Source organism: Clytia hemisphaerica, unplaced genomic scaffold (assembly GCF_902728285.1).
Source record: "Clytia hemisphaerica strain Z4C2 unplaced genomic scaffold, Clytia hemisphaerica genome assembly, whole genome shotgun sequence".
In the NCBI taxonomy this organism is placed as follows: Eukaryota; Metazoa; Cnidaria; class Hydrozoa; order Leptothecata; family Clytiidae; genus Clytia; species Clytia hemisphaerica.
In genome coordinates, this window is record NW_027104543.1 from 107737 (window position 1) to 129261 (window position 21525).

A 21525-nucleotide genomic window follows, 5' to 3' on the forward strand; every position below is an offset into this window, starting at 1 on the left:
GTTAGATAGTGAGAGTGCTGACTGTGCCATTTTTAGTTGGACACAGTTATGATCGACGACAAATACACAAGACTTACAGTCGAAAAGATAAAGAGAAAATCAAGGTTATTGACGGAGAGTGTTAACTTACTTAAAAGGAAATTTGAACATAAGAAACACCCTCCATCATTGATTAAAAACGGTAACATTTTTTTATGTAAAATTAACTCAAAAAAGGCCTATTTATTTTGGGCTGGAAAAATTTTTGGGCGATTTTGGCGATTTTTGGCAAAAAATTAAGAAAACTGAAGATATGATATACTAATTTTGAAAACAACTTCTTTTAGCTTATTTTTACCTATTTTGGGTTCTTTGGGAAAAAAAATTTCGATTTTCAGAATTCTGAAGATGTTATATACCTTATGTGAACTAATTTTGAAAACAACTTCATTTTAGCTTATTTTTAGCTTATGTTTAATTATTTTGGGTTCTTTGGGAAAAAAATTTCGATTTAAGGCGGTGATCTTCGGCGACGATCTTCGGCAAAAATTTTCAAAATTCTGAAGATGTTATATACCTTATGTGAACTAATTTTGAAAACAACTTTTTTAGCTTATGTTTAATTATTTTGGGTTCTTTGGGAAAAAAAATTTCGATTTAAGGCGATGATCTTCGGCGACGATCTTCGGCAAAAATTTTCAAAATTCTGAAGATGTTATATACCTTATGTGAACTAATTTTGAAAACAACTTTTTTAGCTTATGTTTAATTATTTTGGGTACCAAAATTTCGATTTTGGCGATTTTGGCAATTTGGGCAATTTTCGTCAAACATTTGAGATTCTTCTTTGGCATTAACAAAGAACAATATTTTTCAAAATGATGCACATATGCAATGAAGTGATTTGAGATTTTGATAAAATTTGGAGTTGTGTAGTTGTCATCATCGTCATCGCAAATCATTGTCCAATTTTTCACTCGTTTAAAATGAATTGGAAAAATCGTTTACACGATTTCTTTTCAAACCTTAATGGATATTCTCGGATATTCTCCTCGCTTGTAGCAATAGCAATAACGAGGGAAAGATCGAGTGTCAATTTGGAAACGAAAAATGATCATAAAACTGAAAATTACTTTTAAAAAAAGTTATTGATACTTCATGATATTATTTTTTTAAGAAATTTTAAAGAATAAATAAAATAAAGAGCGTCATAATATACATATATATTAAATATAATAATAATAATTTCAATTTATGTTATAATGTATGTTTGGAAAGGGGTGAGAATGCTTTAATTTTAACCAAATAATTCACAGCTAGATACACTTAACACAACCCTAACATCTTAAGGAGAATGGGTTCAAGTATTCTTTGAATAATGACGTCACTACAGTAGGTTATTCAATAAAACTCGAACTATTAGATTTCCAGCCCAATCTCCTCTTGAGGTTAGGGTTGATAAGTGTATAATATTTCGTTTTTCCTATGATTTTCTTTTAAACTTTCTTTAATTAATCATATTTTCAAAAAACGAAAGTTTAAAAAAAATAAAGAGTTTTTGTTAGTATTTTAACGGATAAATTCTGTTCAACTTTGTCGTCTTCACTTTAGGCTTATTTTTAATGTTTCAATGTTCCAGCATTAAGAATTTCTCCATACCACGCCAAATAGTAGCTTCTGGATTGTTTTAAATAGTATGGAAATTATCGATAAAAGCGAATTGCTTTTTCGTGTTTTCATTTGTCGAGCTCGTCACGACGAACCTAATATTTTGGGATCTGTTTAATTTAGCAGTCACATTAATGACTTGATTTCTTTGATAGTTTATTGAATTTTTCTTTAACGGTTCTCTTAATCTTGTAGCTATCAACTCCATTTTTATAATCTTTGTTTCTTTTAATATTTTGCCACCAAACAAACTACAGTTCATATTTTGTTAAAGTTTTGACCGTTTGGTATATCTAGGGTAACTGTCATCTTGAATATACCATATAATATGCTGTTAATTATAGTGACATTTTTGTTTGATATTTTGTCCGTCTGTTTGCATTTTTTTTCAGGGTTTTATCATGCAATCTTGCTCCACGTGGACCAGCTAATCCATTTTATGCATTTAAATGACTACATTTTCTAACCTCTTTCGTTAACCCGCCTCAGCACGGCATACATTTACAATTAGATATGTCTCTAATCCTTCTCGATGCTCCACAAGCTGGAAATCTCACCGTCTTCCATTTATAGTTCTTTGGCTGACAACAATTACACTTCATCTCCCACCGGACCTGATCGTCGACCACTACGGGCCCGGCCTCACTACGACAAAATCCTTCGCATTTATGTAGAGTAACGTTTCGGCGGCAAGCCATTGAGAAAGTTCCCTCCATAGCTACCTCGACGGTATATTTTCGCTTCCAGCATTTTCGAGTGCGAACCATGCTTGACGGTGGAGTGAACATCAATAAATATATGAAGCAAACAATGTAGAAATATTGAACAATTTTAGTTTGCGAGACCATCATTTTGTATGAATTCGAACGATTTTGAAATCTGTAAAACAAGAAAAATAAGATATTTAGTCATGATGGCATAGTCAAATTCTGAAATATTCAAAAAGTTACAGTAACATTATTGTCTTGCTAGCTATAACCCCACCAGTTGTGTAACTACAGACTTTTATGCACAAACACGCCATAATGGATCAAACTTTTGGCAGCTTTAGAGCGAAACACTCAACTTTTTGATAAACATTACAGTGCTTTTTAATCTTATTTTTAGATGATGATACACTAAAAGATATACCTCCCACCCTCCAAATGAAAGTGTTTTTTTTCTTTCTTTTCCTATCCCTATTGGATTGCTGTATAGAAAATATTTTCATTAAAACCCTCAACAAAATGATTGGATAAAAATTAACATAATCTCGTTGGTCGCAGAAAAATAGGGTGACGATAGTTAGTGGCAAAATAGGTATCAATATTCAAAAAAATAGTTCAATTTTTTTTTCATTGCAACACAGTCAAACTAGAGAAAAAGTGAGTTTTTTTTTTTCAATTTCCGTATTAAATATGAAAATGTGATAACCATTATCAGACAGTAATTTTCTGTTTATCATACAAATTAAAACGTACAGTCCCAAAGGGATTTTAAGTTTGAGATCATCAATTGTAATATTGTGCCATACCTTGACGTTATTTAACATGTCAAAGAAAATCATCATTTTCGTTTTAATCCGAATTTGTAAAAAAAAAAGAAAAGACAAAACTAATTTTTGTAAAAATTCGTCATTTTCCTGATACCTTCAACAAAATAATTTTTCCTCGCAATCCTTATGTCCTAAAAAACCTTTCTAAGAGCCCATCATATCTGAGTACCCATGTACCTGGCAATAAGCACTAATGCATCAACTACAAGTAATGGAAGCTGCCAAAATACAATTTATACCCTTTTCCCATATGGTGAGCGCTTTAATCGTAAAAATCCCCTTAAAAAGATTCATATCCATTTTTTTCCCACCCACTTTTTTACTTTATGCTTAGTTTCTCTATATCCGGGCTAAATATTGCACACACAATATAAAACTTCAAAAAACGAGCTTCAAAAAACGAAAAAGTGAGTTTCCTTTTTCGAATTTTTTTCCCCTATTAGAACTGTATCCTTCCTGTAAAGAAACCAACTTGGTTCGTGCGTCAAAATAAAACTCATATATCCAAAGTACTATCACCAGCATGAAAACAGAAATAAAAAAAAACTAAGCTTTCTTTGTATGTACCTGTAACAGCAAATCACTAGTATTTAGAAAAAAAAACTCTTTAAGTTTTTAAAACTAACTGTGTGCCATTTAATGATTTACGTTCAAGATAGACGTAGGGAGAGAAAGAAAATGGAGAAAAAAATACTACACTGCCATTCCGATTCTAAAGTTTTAAACCCCCTTAGTCAGTTATATTCAATGAAATTACCCATCATTTAAATACCAAATTAGGTTCATTAAAGTAAATGATTCGTATAGCCTGAAGCACAATAAAAGCATATTAAAAATCTTAATAGCTGATTAGAATTAATTGTCTTTATTTAAATTGCAAACTATTGGCATTGGTTTGATTTAAAAAATCTTATCAAGACCTTACGGGGGTACACATGAGCTTAATTACATAGTGTAATTATAATTTGATAAATTCGTTTGTACAAAATTAATGAGTTGTACTATAGCTTTCGTTGATTTTAATATTTAAATGAAATTCCCTTCTTTCTTAGTCTTAAGTATTATATTAAAATCAATTAGTGGTAGCTAGTAGATACTCTCCTCGAATGACCTTCCACTAAGCCCATCGATCGTTCTATTGGTGTCAGTATCAGTGAAGCTTAGTCTGATAATTGCCTCCTGTTTATTAAAACAATGGAAGTGTTTCAGTGAACCTAATCATAAGCAATTAGTAAACGAAATTTCTTTACTTCCCCTCGACGCCCTTCATCTTCTATGCAACGAAATTCCAATCATAACTTTGCAAGTCTTGTGATGAAGAAAGTGTTACATAACGGCTCTTTTGAAATTTGGAAAAAAAGCATAAAAAAAAAAAAAAAAAAAAGCACCTGTAGCAAACTTTAGACAAATGTATAACCAGAACTGCTAACCGGTCCGATTTTCAGTTCAGCCAAAACAAATTACTTTCTGGTAAATTTCAAAATCATTAAGCAAATCTTTAGCAAGAATGCTTTTAAGCTTTTAAATATCACAGGTACAGTTACTGATAAATAATTTAGAGAAGTTTCGAAATGTGTTCACATTACAACGAAACTTTCTGAAGTAAAAATTTAAGATTCCCGCCTACACTTCTCTGGATTTAATCCCAAAACTTCGAGTTTCTTGTTCCTCGTTTTTGTACATATAATTATCTTCTTTTTGTCGATTCTACCAATATGGCCTGAATCAGAAATATATGATAGATTTTTCAGCATTTTCATTGGTTGAAAATCAATTAATTATCTTTAAAATTAAGTTAAAATTTTGCAAGAACGAAACGTATAGAAAATACGATAAAAGTTAAATGAAATTTATAATATTTAGAGAATAAGTATTTTCGTGAACCACACCCTATAATACAGTACTATTCAAGTGTTTATTCTTAATTTCAATAAAGGTGAAATTGTTGTACGCCCCTGTGTCACAGACCCGTTTGGACTCTCACACCACTGGAAAATTTGGCCAAAATTTCGTCCCCGGTAAAAAAAATATGACCGTCATTAACGGCCATTAACGTAGTTTAACTAGTTTACTACTTTATCAAACTCAATAATATGTGAGTTGACAAGGGAAAATACTTCCTATAATGTAATACGCCTCCATCCAAAGCAAAAAGGATAATTATATAGGTCGTGGGAAAATGATTTGTTTGTTTGTCTAAAGTATGTGATCAAAACACTAAGCAACCTTTCTAAAAGTAGCACGAGATGTGCATATATTACACGCTATTTTGTTAACTTTTCGAAGAAGTCCGCGAGGAAAATATTGTCACCTTGACTAATGCTGCAATAGAGTTAAGAGGCTGATACCTGACTTGTCTTGCAGTCATCAAACTAAAATGCATCACAGATGACCAAAGTAGGACATCTTGAAAAAATTTTCCTGAAATTTTCGAAAGTTTTTTTTCTTCAAATCTACAATAGCAAAACCATACACATCTGACTATTGGTAGAACGAATTGGATTGTCTGTTTACTTTTTCAACTTTTATAAGGGATTTCGAATGCGGAAAAAAAACAAGGTGAGGATATTATGATATCTAGATTCATCGAGCTATAAAGCAGACGCCAGGGCCGTTAATGGACGTCTCACCTTCACGTGCCAACTGAGAAGACGACTTGGGTTTGTCTTAAAAAATGGCTATAGATAAAATCAAGGCACTTTAACATTAGATATTAGTTAGATAAACTCGACTTTTATTTTAAATATTGTAACAAATATCTCTAACAATGTGGGTGTGGCACAAAGAAGGGTCTAATAACATCAATAAAGTCGGAAATATCTCCCTAGGTAGATTATAACCCCCAAATATAGTTCAATGAGAAGAACTTGAAATAAAACTCATTTCAAAGTAGCAATATCATTTGTAATAGAAAAGTAATACGATAACGAAATAAGTACATTATGGTTCCTGTAATGTGTTTTATCAAAGACGTTATACTAAATATTCTTATTTCTTTAAGGCAAGATTCGTCAGACACACCCTTCTCACAGACCCGGTAGGATTTTTTCAGCCATTGGGGATAAAAATAACGGACTGAAATTCTATGGGGATTGATATGCCCATATTTTTTATGGCTGGGGATTTCATTTCTTTTGTTTTCAAGTCAGAGGGGATGGGAAAAATAGCATAATAATATGCAGTGAGGATTAGTTTATTTGATTATTTTCAGTGGGGACGATATTTTGGACAATTTCTTTCACTGGGAAGGGCTCCCAGTGGGTCTGTTGTGAGAAGGGGGTGTTATCAGAGATGGACTATCTTCGTCTACCGTTCTGTATAATAGTGTTAAGCTTTTTCTCATGTTAAAATACCTTTTAAAAACCAATGCCAAACATCAAATATTGTGATGCTGATTGTGTACGCAAACTGTACTGTAGACCACTATGATGTGATTTGAACAATCTCGATAACCCTTTAAACTTACGCAGGCACTGAAACGGATGTTTATTCTCGTTTAAGAACAAAATCACGGTAAAGAATCTGAGGTTTTTACCAGAATAAAAAAAACATACGCTTGACAAAAACCAAAACGCAAACCGCAAGTCTTAAAGACCCAACTAATTCTAAATATTTTAAACAACAACAAAAAACAATACTGAAAAACAGTCTCCTCCACCTCAATTACACTCAAACGCACTATAAGAAGTAATAATTGAGCTTCTTATCGTTTTCTTCTTTCTTTATTTTTTCCTCTTGACAAAGTAGTTGAATATATTACTCCAGATTTCCTTATAGCTTTCCTGGCTAAGATGAAACAGAGAAAACTTTAATGACTTTAGTTGGCTAGTGTGTATTCTGCTTGACATATTGACAATATAATAAAAGTTTCCTTTCAAAAGACCTTTTCGTAAATTACGTCACGAACATCACTTGCCTCGTTTTGAAATTATTGCCATGGCGATTAACTCCCAGTGGATGAAAAAACTACTTTCTTTTCATAAAAAAAGCATTTAATGTTTCAAGGGACATAAACACCATGGTAATTGTTTGAAAACGAGGCAAGTGGTGTTCTGCATCTTATCGCTTTATGAGCTGTATTGATGCTAAATCTATAGAAAATTTAGAAAGGAGACTTTATTTGACAGATACATACATGCTAGACTTTGTATCGCAAACGACTTCCCTCTGCACAGTGCCTTAGAGTTGTAACTAGAGGGATATGAGGGAATATAGAAAATCAATTATTTAAGCGATGAAGCTGAGATTTCTCAAAATTCCATCCCTTCTTAGAATTTAGTACGCGTCTTTGAAATACGCTTAAATGTATTGTAGTCGAAACATCAGTGAAACGAATAAAAGACTCAAGCTATTTTCATGAACTTAAAATTGCAGGCTCACTTTTATTGAAGAACATTTTGAATCTGAAGAGTGTTACAATAAAAATTGTCTTGAATTTAAGATCCGCAAGAAGGATTCATTTGTAGGGTGTGTCTATTTCCGAACCTGTTCTAAGATGTCCAGGGAACAAGTTTTTAGTCGATTTATAATGAAAACTGACTTAAATTCTAACGTTATTACTGTGGAACTAAGAAAATCGCAGTATTGTAGGTTATATTTGGAAATTTACAGCATCAAACTATGTTAGGCACCAGGTTATTTCTAATAGAATGTTTTCTGACTCCCACTTTTCATTACAAACAGTCATTCTTGATGTATCAATTTAGAAAATTTTTATTTGATATTCATTACAACATTTTGGGGACGAAAATTTGATTTCATGTAGAACGGATTTTACACAATTCTTTTGGAAACACTAAATCGGAGATTTTCTTCCTTTGTAACAAAAACTGTCATTAATTTTTAGAACGTCCTTGACAAAACAACTTTCTTGAATTAATGGGGAGCCGTGGGGTAAATACTAGCGAGGTAATGTATTCGAGATAAATCGAGGGGGACGATATAAAGCAAAGTTGACATGTCTCCAAAATCACCGTCCACTTTGCTTGACGACGGTAATAACACCTAAATATCGTTGTCTGTTTAGGTGAGCAAAGGCGATATAGGGCTGTACATCAACTATTGACTTTATTTTGTAACGATTTCACTTACCGTCGCCCTCGATATCCTCCGATACATAAACTCAGTACTGACAAAGTGAAGAAATTTAAAAGAATAATATTAATTACCCAATGAACGTAAACATTTTTTGAATCTTCATTACTCTTGATAGAGAGCTGACTGGTGAAGTAGTTTTGTCTCTAGTTTTCAAATACAAAAGTCAATTTCCTTAATATAATCAGAACCCTTAATTTTCTTTTTCGTTGTACCAGATTTGAAAAGCTTCTCGTCTTAATGTCGATCCAGACTTATATAGCTTTTGTATCATCCGATAGTGGCTAATGCCTTTATATGGAAAGGGGGCTAGTATAGTTTGCAAAAAAAAGGGTAAAATGTAGTCTCGCCTCGATGTATACCATTTATGGTAGAAAGATAACGAAAAATTTGCAATGTTATTGTTTCATGAAAACATATGGTAAAATTCTCAACGGAGAAACATAATTCTTCAAAGTTTCGCATCATACTAAGCAATACAATCAATGCATTAAAAACCTGAGGCTACTAAATAGTTTAAATACACCTTTTCGACCGTAGCCGCCAATTGCTGCGCGGGCATTTTTTGTCCGTTTTACAACCCTAAAACCAAACCAAGCCTTTTTTTCGCACCTAAAGAGAATAGAAAAAAAGTGTAAAAAAAAAGATTGGATCGAGTTTAGGGTGGTAAATTAAATAATAAAGTTGCACTCGCCTGACCGCGCGACTACGGTCGAAAAAGTGTATAGAAAAGGTCTAAAATTGAGTAACTCAAAAACTGCCCGTCCCTTTCACACGTGTAACGTGAGTATAATGATTATTTAATTTGGATTAATTTATGAATGAAATTATTAGCATTGTGTTTTTGAAACATCCAAATTATAAAAAAATTACAAACAAAGAAGTAAAGTCACTCTCGTTGAATCGAACTTTCATAATTCGAATCTTTCTTATATATGTAATCCACAATTCAAGGAAGAAAAATCACATAAGGTATATATCACACCCCTGTATCACAGACCCGCTAGGACCCCAACCCATTGAAAAATTTGATCTAAATTTCGTTTACGGTGGGAAAAATACCCTACAGTTTCAGCCCCACAGAGAAATTGACTTAGATTTCATTCCCATTCGAAATTCAATGTTTAAAAACTACACTTGCACATTTTTTGAGCTTGTAACAATAGAATTTCTATCCCAGTTGGGATTTCGATATGAATCTGTTTCCCCGCTGTGGGGAAAAATTCCACCGGGGCTGTGAGACAGGAATGTGGTATAACTTCTCTTTAGTTCGAACAAATTATATTCCTTTGTACAATTTTGGGTTAGCGAGAACCAACAAAAACAAAATTTCTCTACACGTTCAGTTAAAACCACCAAGCAGAGTCATTCTCTGTATAAAGGTTGAAACAAAAACAGAAAAAAATCAACTTCAAAAAATAGAAAGCAACCAACAAAAATATTTCAGTTATTTTATTGTATACAATTGATGATAAAGACAAAAAAACCAATAAAACTTGTTATGCCAGAAACTATTTAAAACAGAAACGTTGAAAAAATACCTCATCCTACATATACCCTGACACTCTTATCAAATTTTTGACAATATGAGTTTTTCCCAAAATTTTCTGAAATTAAAATGGGATTTTGGGATACCTTTGATAAAGCACAGTTTAAAAAATATGACCATTACACCTAAATGTAAATAAGTAAAATGACAAGACAATCTTTAAAATAAAAAATTAATCAAATTACGGGCAACTTTTTTTTATATGTATTATTAAGCATTTTGATAGAACGAAAAATGAAATGTCGTTTTTTATCATTTTTAGATTTGAAACAAAATTTTTGTGGTTTTTTGTTCGTAGGGCAATAAAGATCATTGCGTTAAAGTTGGTCAAACTGATAAGAATCGCAAATGAAAAAAACAGTCAAAATGCATATATAAAAGAAATCTGCCAGTAGCATATAAAAAAAAAAAATACCATCGTAAAGGTATCATAGTGTATCATCAAAAGGAGAAAAAGACCATTGAAAAAATGCCAATAATTGTAAAGTTCTCCTTCCTCGCATGAACACTTTATCCCGTATACTTGCCGTTGAAGTTCGAAAAGAAGACCCAATGCGGGACTCATTCTTAGATGAAAGTCTATTGTCAAATTTAACTAAGTAACCTTGATTAGAACAAAAATTCAAAAATCTCCTCAAAATTGATGATACCAGTATTCGCAAACTTGTTACAAATATCATCGAAACCATCTCAAACTATTCGTGTTTATCGCAAACAACAGACTAGATCAAGGAAAATCTATGAAGATAGGAGTTTCTACTACCAAAAATAACTTCAGGGTTCAAGATATAAAGACTCTTTTTTGATAACAAAGAGAACTTCAAGATTATTACATTTTAGCTAACTGCTCTAAGCCAAAATTAGATATTCTCAGTCTCCCTTCGCTAATAAATTTAGTCCCAATAAAGCAATAAAGCAATAAACAATAAAGCAAAATGCCCCCATTTATTACAAAAGCCTACACCTTTAGAATATGGCAATTATCTATCGCGGAAAGTCCGGGAAAAAGGTTTCGAGAACTTTTATCCGGGGGGAGGGAGGGGGGGGGGCTCTCAAGGTAAACAACCTACCATACATGTGGCCCTTATGAGGGTCCTTTTTTCAAGATTCACAAAGTGCACTCTAAGAGTTGAAATGAGAAAATTTGCACTCTAAGGGTGTAAGATTAGGAAAACCTGACCACATCTTTCCTTAAAATAGTCAAAAAGTTTCACGCAAATGCACAAAGAGTCTATTTTTTCTGCACTGTAATGGTCCAAATTCAAAGGCCTAATTTTTGGCCGCACGTACGGTCGTTTTTGAAACGGGTTTTTATCTATTAAGATAAACCAATACGTTTGTTATGCTTTTAGTTAAAACTATTTTTTACTGATTATTATTATTGTTTCTACTTAGTCACCCTTTGCAAAGGATTAAAAAGGTTTCGAAACGATAAGTTCTTTGTAGCATATCACAGCACCTCAAGAGGTTGTTATTTTTCTTTCCAAAGCTCGAACGAACACCCGGGGGGGCACTCATATGTCCATATGCCCGACCTACGACATGTGCCGCCCTTAAGGGTAGGTTTCTTCGAGACATTCAAAAAGGTTTTTGGCGGCACATGCCGTCGTTTAGAAATCGAGTGCCCCCCCCCCGGGTTCGAGCGCAACCTCCCTGGTATTTAAGACGATTTTTTGTCGTTATATTTTTAAGATATTTATCACTACAATGTACCAAATAAAAGTTTGAGAATAAATTTAAAAACCACATTTCATCATAAACATCACCAGGAAATAGAAACAGAAACAAACCTTATAAAAAGACTTTTGATTCTTAAGATGGTTTGAACAACTTTACGATCATGGTTACACTGCTCAAACTTAATACTGCCAAATAGAGTAGATCTCTATCTATCTATTAATCAAATATTTGCACAAAGTCAGATCTCGTGTCAACCTAATGTCCAATGTAGCCTTTTAAAATGACATAAATGGACGACAGGGGACATTAAATTGATCGCACTTAGATACTCATAATCATTAATTAGCGCCTTAAAGGCCTTTAATCATCATTAAAAACACATCGTCGGCTTCAGTCGAATTGGAGTAAAATTGACCCATTTTTGTTGAAGATTTGACGATGATGGCAACATCAAGGTTAGAGTATTTTAAGGGTATGACGTTCGCTTAACATTCTTTGTTATTAGTAGGGGGCCAAGCCTTGAGTTCCGTGACATCTTTTCTACGACCTAGCCATTTTTAGTCTATTCAAAAGAACAGTAAAGATATTTTGGAGAGGGAGGACGCGGATTAGGCCCGGGAAAACTTTTTATGACCAAAATAGTGACGCCATAGGCAAAAACGCAAGGGAAAATAAGGGGTAGAGAAATAGCTTATTTTCAAAAGTCAAAATAAACGAAAATGATTGATACCATCTAAAAGAGCATGGAATTCTGAGCAAAAATATATATTAAAACAACTCTCTGAATAAAAGAGACAAAGAAATACAGCCACCTGAAGTTCAAAAACATACCGACGTCAGTACGATCAAAAGACAAGATCGCAGTAGAGCTGACAATTAGCTGGTCTTAAAAGCGGCTGTATTCCTTTGAATGTTTTAGTCAGAGAGTTGTTGTAATACAATTTTTTGCTCAGAATTTCATGCTCTATCAAATGGTACCAATCATTTTCGTTCATTTTGACTTTTGAAAATAAGCTATTTCTCTACCCCTTATTTTCCCTTGCAGTTTTGCCTATGGCGTTATTTTGAAACGGGCTATTTTGGTCATAAAAAGTTTTCCCGGGCCTAATCCACGTCCTCCCATCTCAAAAATATTTTCTAATATACTGTTCTTTGGAATAGACTAAAAATGGCTAGGTCGTAAAGAAAATGTCAGGGAACCCAAGGCTTGGCCCCCCCCCCCTACTATATGGGGTCTAAAGTATATTTCAAAGGCTTTTGGAAATTGGACATCTAAAGCCACCGAACTGGTAAAATTAAACATTTGTTTTCATTCAAATTAACATCTCTGATTTCAATAGGCGTTATGCTTTTACCAATTCGAATTGGTAACAAAAAAAAGATCCAATATGTACAAGACTTTATCAAGGCTGATCCCATGTCTCACATGACAATGGGGAATCGAAATCAGGCAGGTCCAGATTTTAACAAAATCGTAAGCTTTGCTAAGATTGCTACACGATTTTTTATAAGAACATGCAAATCTTTGACATCTTCGAATGTGAACTTTTTGAGTTTCAAGTTTAAAAATGGTCTTAACATTTTCACCACTTTGTGAATATATTTGTGTTCATTTTCCTGAAAATCGGGTGTTTTATAGTCCACAAAGCCTTAAAATATTCTTAGCTTGTTCTTAACATTTTGGCCATCGAAGCCTCATGTTCTTATATACTTTCTTCTTATAAATAAACGTATATACCACAAAATAAGTCCTCTACGTACGCCCTTGGCTACGCTTATAATCAAAGCCAGACCAGAGCAACATCTCAACGCACAAAATAATGACCTCAAAAACGAAAAAACCATGGAAAGATATATGGTTGCCATCCTTTAGTGTGATTATAAGTAGATTAATCGTCTGAAAAATCTTTGTTTTTAAGCGCTTATCAAATAATACCATGATACGATCAAAAGGGGATGGCAAAATTTCAAAAGAATGTGTAAAAAAATCCCCATAAATAGAAAAAAGAGGCGGTTATATTACATCAATCAGACTAAAATCAGAATTCCTATTGAAGTTATGCCATTTTGGCATTCAAAAAAAATAATTTCCTCATCTTGTATAGATTTGAATCACGTTTCCTAGAGAAGCACGCCTCTTTTTGGCAAAAAATAAAATGACAAAAAGATTGGCTTAAATGAATACAAAAGAAAAATATTTACTGAAGTCATAAAGTCGTTCTAAAAATAATCCACAGTAGTAACCAAAAAGGTTGCACTCATTGAAAAGATATTTGCGAGTGGAATATCATCATGAAAAGATGGGAATTAAGAAAATTAGTTGTTATTTTTTCCAGGAGAGGAACATTTCAACATCCCCCTAAAAACAAAAGCCAGTTTCCAAATTTCATATAAATCGAATCGTTTTTGAAGCCTCCAGCCTCGTTACATACACTCAGACACAAATTTTCATGTAGTGTTACTTGACAACAACAAACGAATAGTATCCAAAAAATGAAGCAATAAAATACCATCAAGGTTTTAGTAGAAAATAAACATTTTTAACCAGCAGGGTAGATGCGTCCTGATTTTCAGTATCATAAAACCACAACGGAGTTAGATGACGAAAATTATGGATGATTGGTCATGCAAAGCAATCAGATTAAGGATTACTCCTTCTAAAGTCAAAAATGGCGTTGACAGATTGAACAAATTGGATATAATTTATGATACTTCCCCATTCAAAAAACTTTGTAGCATAACAAATATGTAAAGGAGGTCATAAAAGTCAACACAAATTATTCAGGGCATAAATATTTTGATGATGTTTTTCAGTGGATGGGCGAATTTCTCGGCAGAAATCCTTTGCACAAAATATTTTTTTTTGAAAGTGCTGTATTAGATTTCTTAGAAACCATTGTGAGATTGCCGTATCTGAAGTGTTATTCATCAATTTCTAGTGTAATTCAAATTGAGATCTTCGAGTGAATCACCATCGCAAAAAAAGGTGCTTCTATTAACTTAACAAATATTTTGCAGCCATTGATTAGTTGTTTTCTAAATAAAGTTTCATTTTGAGTGCATTTTTCGGCCATCTTGAACTTAAATTTTCTGAATCGTGGCATTTAATAATTACGTTAAAATGCTACCAAGACCATACGGTGTCCAGTCCCCTTTTTCACTCTGAATTATGAATTATTTAACCAAAATAGACAAAAATTATCCAATTAGTTTCTGAACTTTTTCCCAGACCCTCAGTTAACATTAAGCAACATTGTGATAAATAATTTATCTTTGCTGCACATCATAACAATTATAGTCCTCTTCTTACTGAACGTGAAAATGGCGATACATCGGTAATAACTTTCCAAGAAATAAGCCAAACTACGCATTAGTCGTCTGTTTCAAATGAAATCAAAACAAGAATGCTGGCTCCATTTTTGAATAGTCATGTCAGGAGACATCAATGAAATTCAAGAGTCTTTATTTGTCACCAATGGTAATTAGGCCTTTAAAATACTGCAACCATCGGCAAACATTTTTAGAAAAGTAATTCTGTTCACGAATTGATAAATAATTAGCTGTTGTCGATTAATATTGACGAGACCAAAAGGTCAGTTATGACTCTTGTCATGTACGGTAACTGTGGAAACAAAAAGCTTTCATCTTTAAAACAAATTAAAGTATTGGGCTTTTCCACAAATTTTTTACTGTATTATTGTATTTTATTACTTTTTTACGTTGAGTGAATGCGTTAATTGAGAAAACTTTTCGCGTGATTGCGTGAATTTCCTCTTTTGATCCGTTTTTGCAAATAAGCACGATATTTTTCAAGGGCGGGAGCGGGTGGTTCAAGGCATGAATAGCAATCACAAACAACTAATAAAATTCTGGTTTAAGTACTTAAACCACTGACGTGTTTTGTAATTCTTAGTTTGCCAAACCGGTTGACTGGAATAGTTTTGACTATTCCTTACCGATTCCGGAATTCCGACCGATTTTCGCGCAATACTGTTTTCTGAGCTGAAATCAAATTCCATCACTCCGTCTGGAAAAAGAGCCATTCCACTCATCAGGTAACCATTAACTCGAATTGTTCATAACTCGACTAAATTTTAATACACCCTGTGTATTCGATTTAAGGAAAACAAATTTTAGCACATTTTTGTCGGCAATCACCAGCCTCATTCCTATTCAATTTCCATTTTGAACCTGAACGCTGACATGAATCATCTTAGTCTGATTCGCAGACACCTATATTTCCTACAAGATACTTTTTCATCAGAGGATGAGTTATAAACATCCACGATTCAAAACCTCCATCGTCCAACCAACATGAATAAGCAGGATTTCTGAATGAGCTATTGAAAATGCACATTGATAAACAAAGCAAAACACAAATCTAATTAATTGGTATGGCAAAAACATTGTGGCATGAGCAATATATTTTTCAATTAACCAACAACGAGCAATTATTTTATTTTTTGACAATATATTTCGATCTATTGATCATCTTCAGGTCTAAAATTCAATAAAAACAAGATTATAAAAATCTCCGATAAAAAATGTATATGTTCACATATCTACAGTAAAAACAACCATAAGCTTACAGAAAAAAGTGAGAAATGAAAATGCTACTGCAAAAAAAATATTATTAATTGGAGTCCATAAATTACCCTAAAAAGTCTCCTCCTTGTCACAACTTGGCTTTCACATAGAAATTAAAAAATGGCTAATTCACATCCGGTTCAAATACTTTAAATTGACTGTTTGTACATTTTCGTTAATTATGAAAAGATACTTTCTAATTACTGTAACATTTTTGGAGTCCCCAAAACGAATTACAATAAACATTCTTATGGTTAGTAATTGATAAATTTAATTTAATTCTATTCGTGGGTTTTGATGTCATTGGTCAAACTCCCAAATCATTTTTCTTGTTCATAATTAAACATAACCAGACAGACACGGCAAGAGTAAACGTATTGCTCTCTTATTCACCCTTCCCCTAATTTTTGGGAAATTTTTTTGAAAGTTCCCTCTTTTGCCCTAATTCTGCTGTATTAGCCTCCTTTTCAAATTTTTCCCCCGGGACATTTTTATTCCAACTCCCACTACTTATTAAGTTTTGAGAATTTTAATACCTACCCCGCAAACCCCCTACCTGAGAGTAGAGTGCGATCTTGCACGAAGAAGTAAAAAACGCCCAATATCTTCAAATCATCAAGACACCTTTCTTTTTCCTTTTTTCAATAAATTTTTTTTTGCCCATAAGAGAAAAACATTTTGTCTGCTTGGCTCAAACGGGATTAATTGAAGAGCATTTTCCACATAAAATGCAGATTATCAATTTTCAGTTTGTTTGTCAAATTCCTCGTCTTAATCGGTGCCATAGGAAATGGTAGCTTCTAATTAACAATTCTACCGAGCATTGATGAGTCTTAAATTGTTTCCAGGTCAAAGTGTCAATATTTTGAAAGTGTAAAGGGCGGATTAATTATTTCCAAATAAAATTTTGGCTTCCCGAACTTCCTCGTCACATGTGTTGAGCGGTATTTTTATGTAGGAATAAATAAATTATCCCGCTTCTTGCCACAGCCATAAATATGAAAGTACTGCAGATTTTACAGTTTTAAATGCGAAGGCGTTGTCTCCTTACAAAAGTTTAGTGGAAGGAATTTAAATTTTCTTGCACTACAAATATTGCACTGCTGATTAATGTGAGAAAGCGGCATCTCCCTCAAAAAAGGTCCTCGATTTTTGAATGTCTTACTTATTCGTCTTATGTTGCAAATAATCTACAGATTAGACAATTCTATTGTCATAAGATTTTAAAATATTTAGAAGCAACATCTGAAAAAATCCACCTGAGGTGCCACGCCTATGAAACCACACAAAGTGCTTCTACTTACGTTCTTCTCATCCATAACTTATCTTCACAGGACAATGTTTCAGCTTCGAACTAGGCAACTATAGTTTCGAGAATTTTCTTTTGCAAAAGAGTGATAATCTAATCCACTAGAATTTCGGCGTGACAGTAACATATGTTTTATGAGGGCTTGAGTAAAGGTATCATTCTCCCACTCTCCTCTCCGAAGATGAATTTTGATGTCCAATTGAAACTTTGTATCATCAATCCTTTTAACCCTTTCCGTGCCCACTTCTATCGCATTCGTCATTGCAGAAATATTTTGGCAGGTCAATGAAATGTATATTTGGAATTGCAAAAACTTCTAGAGAGGCCATGTTATAAAGATGGTAATTAACGACGCCATTTCTGCAAAAAAAAAAATCAGAATCACTCGAGAGTTCGCATGAATAAATCTTCAAAAAAATTCTGAGCCCAAAAACAGATGAGATTCACTTTTGCATTTTGAACTACAATTATGATTTCGAATTTCCAAATAACGATTTTATATTTGGCATTCAGTCTAGCGGAAATTAGTTTTTTATGTAAGGTATCAGTGTAATCTGGTGAAATGAAGCAATCAATGTCAAATTATATTTTTTCGTTTTCAGAATTGGGCTTTTCCAGAAAAAAACCGGCGGTAAGGTTTGATATGTGGCTGAATTCCATAGGAAGATACAAAAATCCGTTAAAAATAACTGGAATTCCATGGGGATAGGATTTTAAATCTTACTAAAAGTCAGAATTCCAGAGGGGTTAAATCCCAGGGGGTTATAGCATTTCCAGCCACAGAGAAATGGACCTCCTCAACAGGGGGTAAACGCTTTTTTCTGGAAAAGCCCATTAGTCAGGTAGAATTAGCTCGAGACCTGGAAAAAATCGCCCTTAAGCTGAAAATTGGCGCAGATATTCCATAAGGTTATACGTTTAAAATCGGACATACCCGGAAAAAATATGTTCAAATACACAAGTATTACGTACGAAAAAAAAGATAATTTTAAATTCGGGCGAGATAGCGACTTCAACACTTCCACTTTATTTCATTAGATATCTTGATTTGGGAGGAGTTTAGTGGCTACCAGGCTATATTCTCAGTCTTATTGGAACACTTTTGAGTTTTCGGCTTGTGACATTCTCAGTCGAATGCTAAATTTTTGAAAAGCATTGGTTATGTTCGAGCAAAAGTTCGAAAATCGACCCTTTGAGGGAGTCGATTTTTGATAAATTGTAAATTAGGCCCTTTCAGAGAACTATCAGAATAGTTGAGCATTGAAAATGAAACCACCAAGTCAAACACATAATATTACCGTATTCACCAACAATCCCAAAGTTTCCTTAACAATCAAAGGCGCACTTTTCCGAATATTTGCGATATTTGCAATTTTAGCGATTTTGATTGTCAAGGGAATTTTTGGATTGATATAGATAAGCATACGTTTTGTTTATAAAAACATAAGGCTTCGAAAGCCTGAATATTATAGAACATTAGGAACATTTTAAGACTTTGTCGACTCTGAAACTGAACAAAAATACTCAGAAAATGGTGAAAATAAGAACATTATAAGAACATTTTTAGACTTAAATTTAAAACTCAAAAATTAAGAAAATCTGAGGGGTTCGAAAATTTTGGATGTTCTTATAAAAAAAACGTGTACTGTACCCAAGAAAAATGCGCTAAAATGCCTCGGCGAGAGAAATGCCCTAACAACATGATTGGAGGGAGAATTAACAGAATTTTATCTCATTGGTAAACTGTTATTTTGAATTTCTTTGAATCTCCAATCAAAAACATTTCATTCTCGTGTCACTGACACAGATGTAAACTATTGAAGGATATCCCGTCACTTTATAGAAATTATTTATTTAAAAACTTTTTCTCAAATACCGAAAAGAACTTCAGATTCTTACCATAAAACATAAGCGCAGCCACTTCTTCAAAACAGACATTCTCCAATACTATTTCGTCAACATGACAACGCAAATTCAATTCCATTCATATTTTCAAGATTGTGTCACAAGTGAAAAAATCAAAAAAAAGGAAAAATCGATTTAATCGTTTATCAGCAGCAATCCCACGATATTCTCATACAATATAAAAATGAAAAATCAACACATTCACACAACAATGAAAAAGCAACAAAAAATTATAACTGTTTCGTCGTCAAAAACTTTATTAAAAGACACAGTGAAAAGCAAGAAGTCATTCAAAACCATTAAAATTTTAATTACCAAAAACCATCGTCACAAATAATAGGAGAATCGTAAAAGTCAATTTCTTTATGACTTTTTAACCAACCACGGTAAATAGAGAATAATAATCAATGGATAATTACTCCTGTTTGTAATTACCGTATAGAGACTGCTGTGTTTTGTTTGTTAATGTCCTGTCTTCTTTATAACATTATATCAATTTAATGATCAACTAATGGTATAAAATGTCCTAGGCTGATATACGTATTTGAAAGGTCGTAAAAGGTAATTAATAACATCTTGCGGTTTCAGTTTTAATAACGCATTTTTAATAAATGGAGAAGGAAAAAATCTACAGTTTGAGAAAAAGGAACAAAAAGTCCCACGGATACAACTTCAGATGCATTCCAGTTTGTCCTAGCCTGAGATCAGATTGTGATCGTTTTCTGCCCACCACGCTGAAGCTCTATAAAGGGATGGGTGAAAACATAACAATCTGACGAATATGCAATGGCATTTTCTTGAGGTCTGTGCCATTGAGTTTCAAGTCGAAGGCTAGAGGTCAATCTCTAACCTTTCTCAGGCAAGAAAAATTGAAGCCTTAAAATATGCGCCGTATTTTTGATGACGGATTGAATCTAGCAATTCCTTTGTTTTCGAGTGATATATTTTTCAAAATGAAGCGGTAAATTTTAGTTTCAATCTGTCATTTGTGTAAAAACCAGGCGGGTCGCTCAAGGCCGCGCAACTTTGGTAGGATTTGTTGGCTTCAAATCCTACCAAGGAGATTGACCTCTAGCCTTCGGCTTGAAACTCAATGGTCTGTGCCCGTTTCAAAGGACTGGGAATGACAACAAATTTGTGATTGTGTTTGAAAATAGGACGCCATATCAGGAAAATAAGATTCTTCTACAAGTTTCTTGTAGTAGAATTTTCAGCAGGAGGACTATTTTCCTCAGATGGCTAATTTCCAAGCGCCTTCAGAGGTTTACCGTGCGCGTAAGAAAATTATGACCAGCTGTTATCAGGTTAGTGCATTCCAGTTTGTCCAGGAATGGAAGTTAACGACATAATGTATAGACATTCAAATCATGATTGGGGTGGTAGTGATAAGAGATAAGAAAAAGTCAATAATTGAAGCACATTATTGAATTGAACAACGGATGATTTGCATTAACATTACCACTTTGACACTAGCCTGGATATCCAGGCTGTAAACTATTTCACAGTCTAGTTTTTGATATTTTTATGTTCTGCTTGCGCTCACTTCGCTAAAGCCGTAAGGGCTAATCTACACAGCGCGGAGCAATTCTAAAGCAAAAATAGGATAGTCCTCCAGTTGCTAAAGTTCATTTTCCAAGAAAACATGGTTGGTCAAGATAGTGCATGCAAACTTTTTTATGGACTTTGGTGTAATCTTAGGATGTTTTAAATAGTTTTAGATCTTGTAAGACTGCTTTTTATTAATTTCTGTTTTGCTGCCCTGGGTTGACTAGGAAACATGGGTTTGCACTTTCTTTCTCTAGGGAGACCAAGTTCTATAATTTTAGAACTTTTTGTATGTTGAGGTAATTTTTGTTTTTTCTAAAATTTTGAGCTTGGATATCCAGGCTACTTTGACACATCATTAATCAAAATATCAAAAAAGGGATATGGCGAATGTGACTATCTGACCTGGTTATTCAACTAAAACAATCAAAATCGCAAGCGAAAGCGAAAGCGAAAGCGACTCTGGTCTCTAATGTTCATGTTTATGTTATGATTGGCCTTTGATTTTGGTGCGATTACTTTAGCCAATCACCGCGCTTAAAAAGGTACCATTTACAGTAATATTCATCCCAAAACTGGATGAATAAGATCAAAGCGGTGTGCCAACCTGGGCAGATTCTCTTAGAGCAGGGGGGGGAGTCGGTAGTAAAATCTCAGACATATATGAGTAGTAAA

At 33.5% G+C, this 21525-nt stretch overlaps 1 protein-coding gene and 1 long non-coding RNA gene across 2 annotated transcripts in view; one reads left to right on the forward strand and one right to left on the reverse strand.

Moving 5' to 3' along the window:
* Positions 1 to 21525, forward strand: part of LOC136822659 (spore cortex-lytic enzyme-like) — a 57801-nt gene that overhangs the window by 19521 nt on the left and 16755 nt on the right. The window lies entirely within an intron of this gene.
* Positions 1109 to 19530, reverse strand: LOC136822660 (uncharacterized). Its single transcript, XR_010848920.1, has 2 exons — positions 19300 to 19530; positions 1109 to 2526 (listed from the first exon to the last, which is right to left on the reverse strand). It is a non-coding gene; the product is annotated as an uncharacterized lncRNA (long non-coding RNA).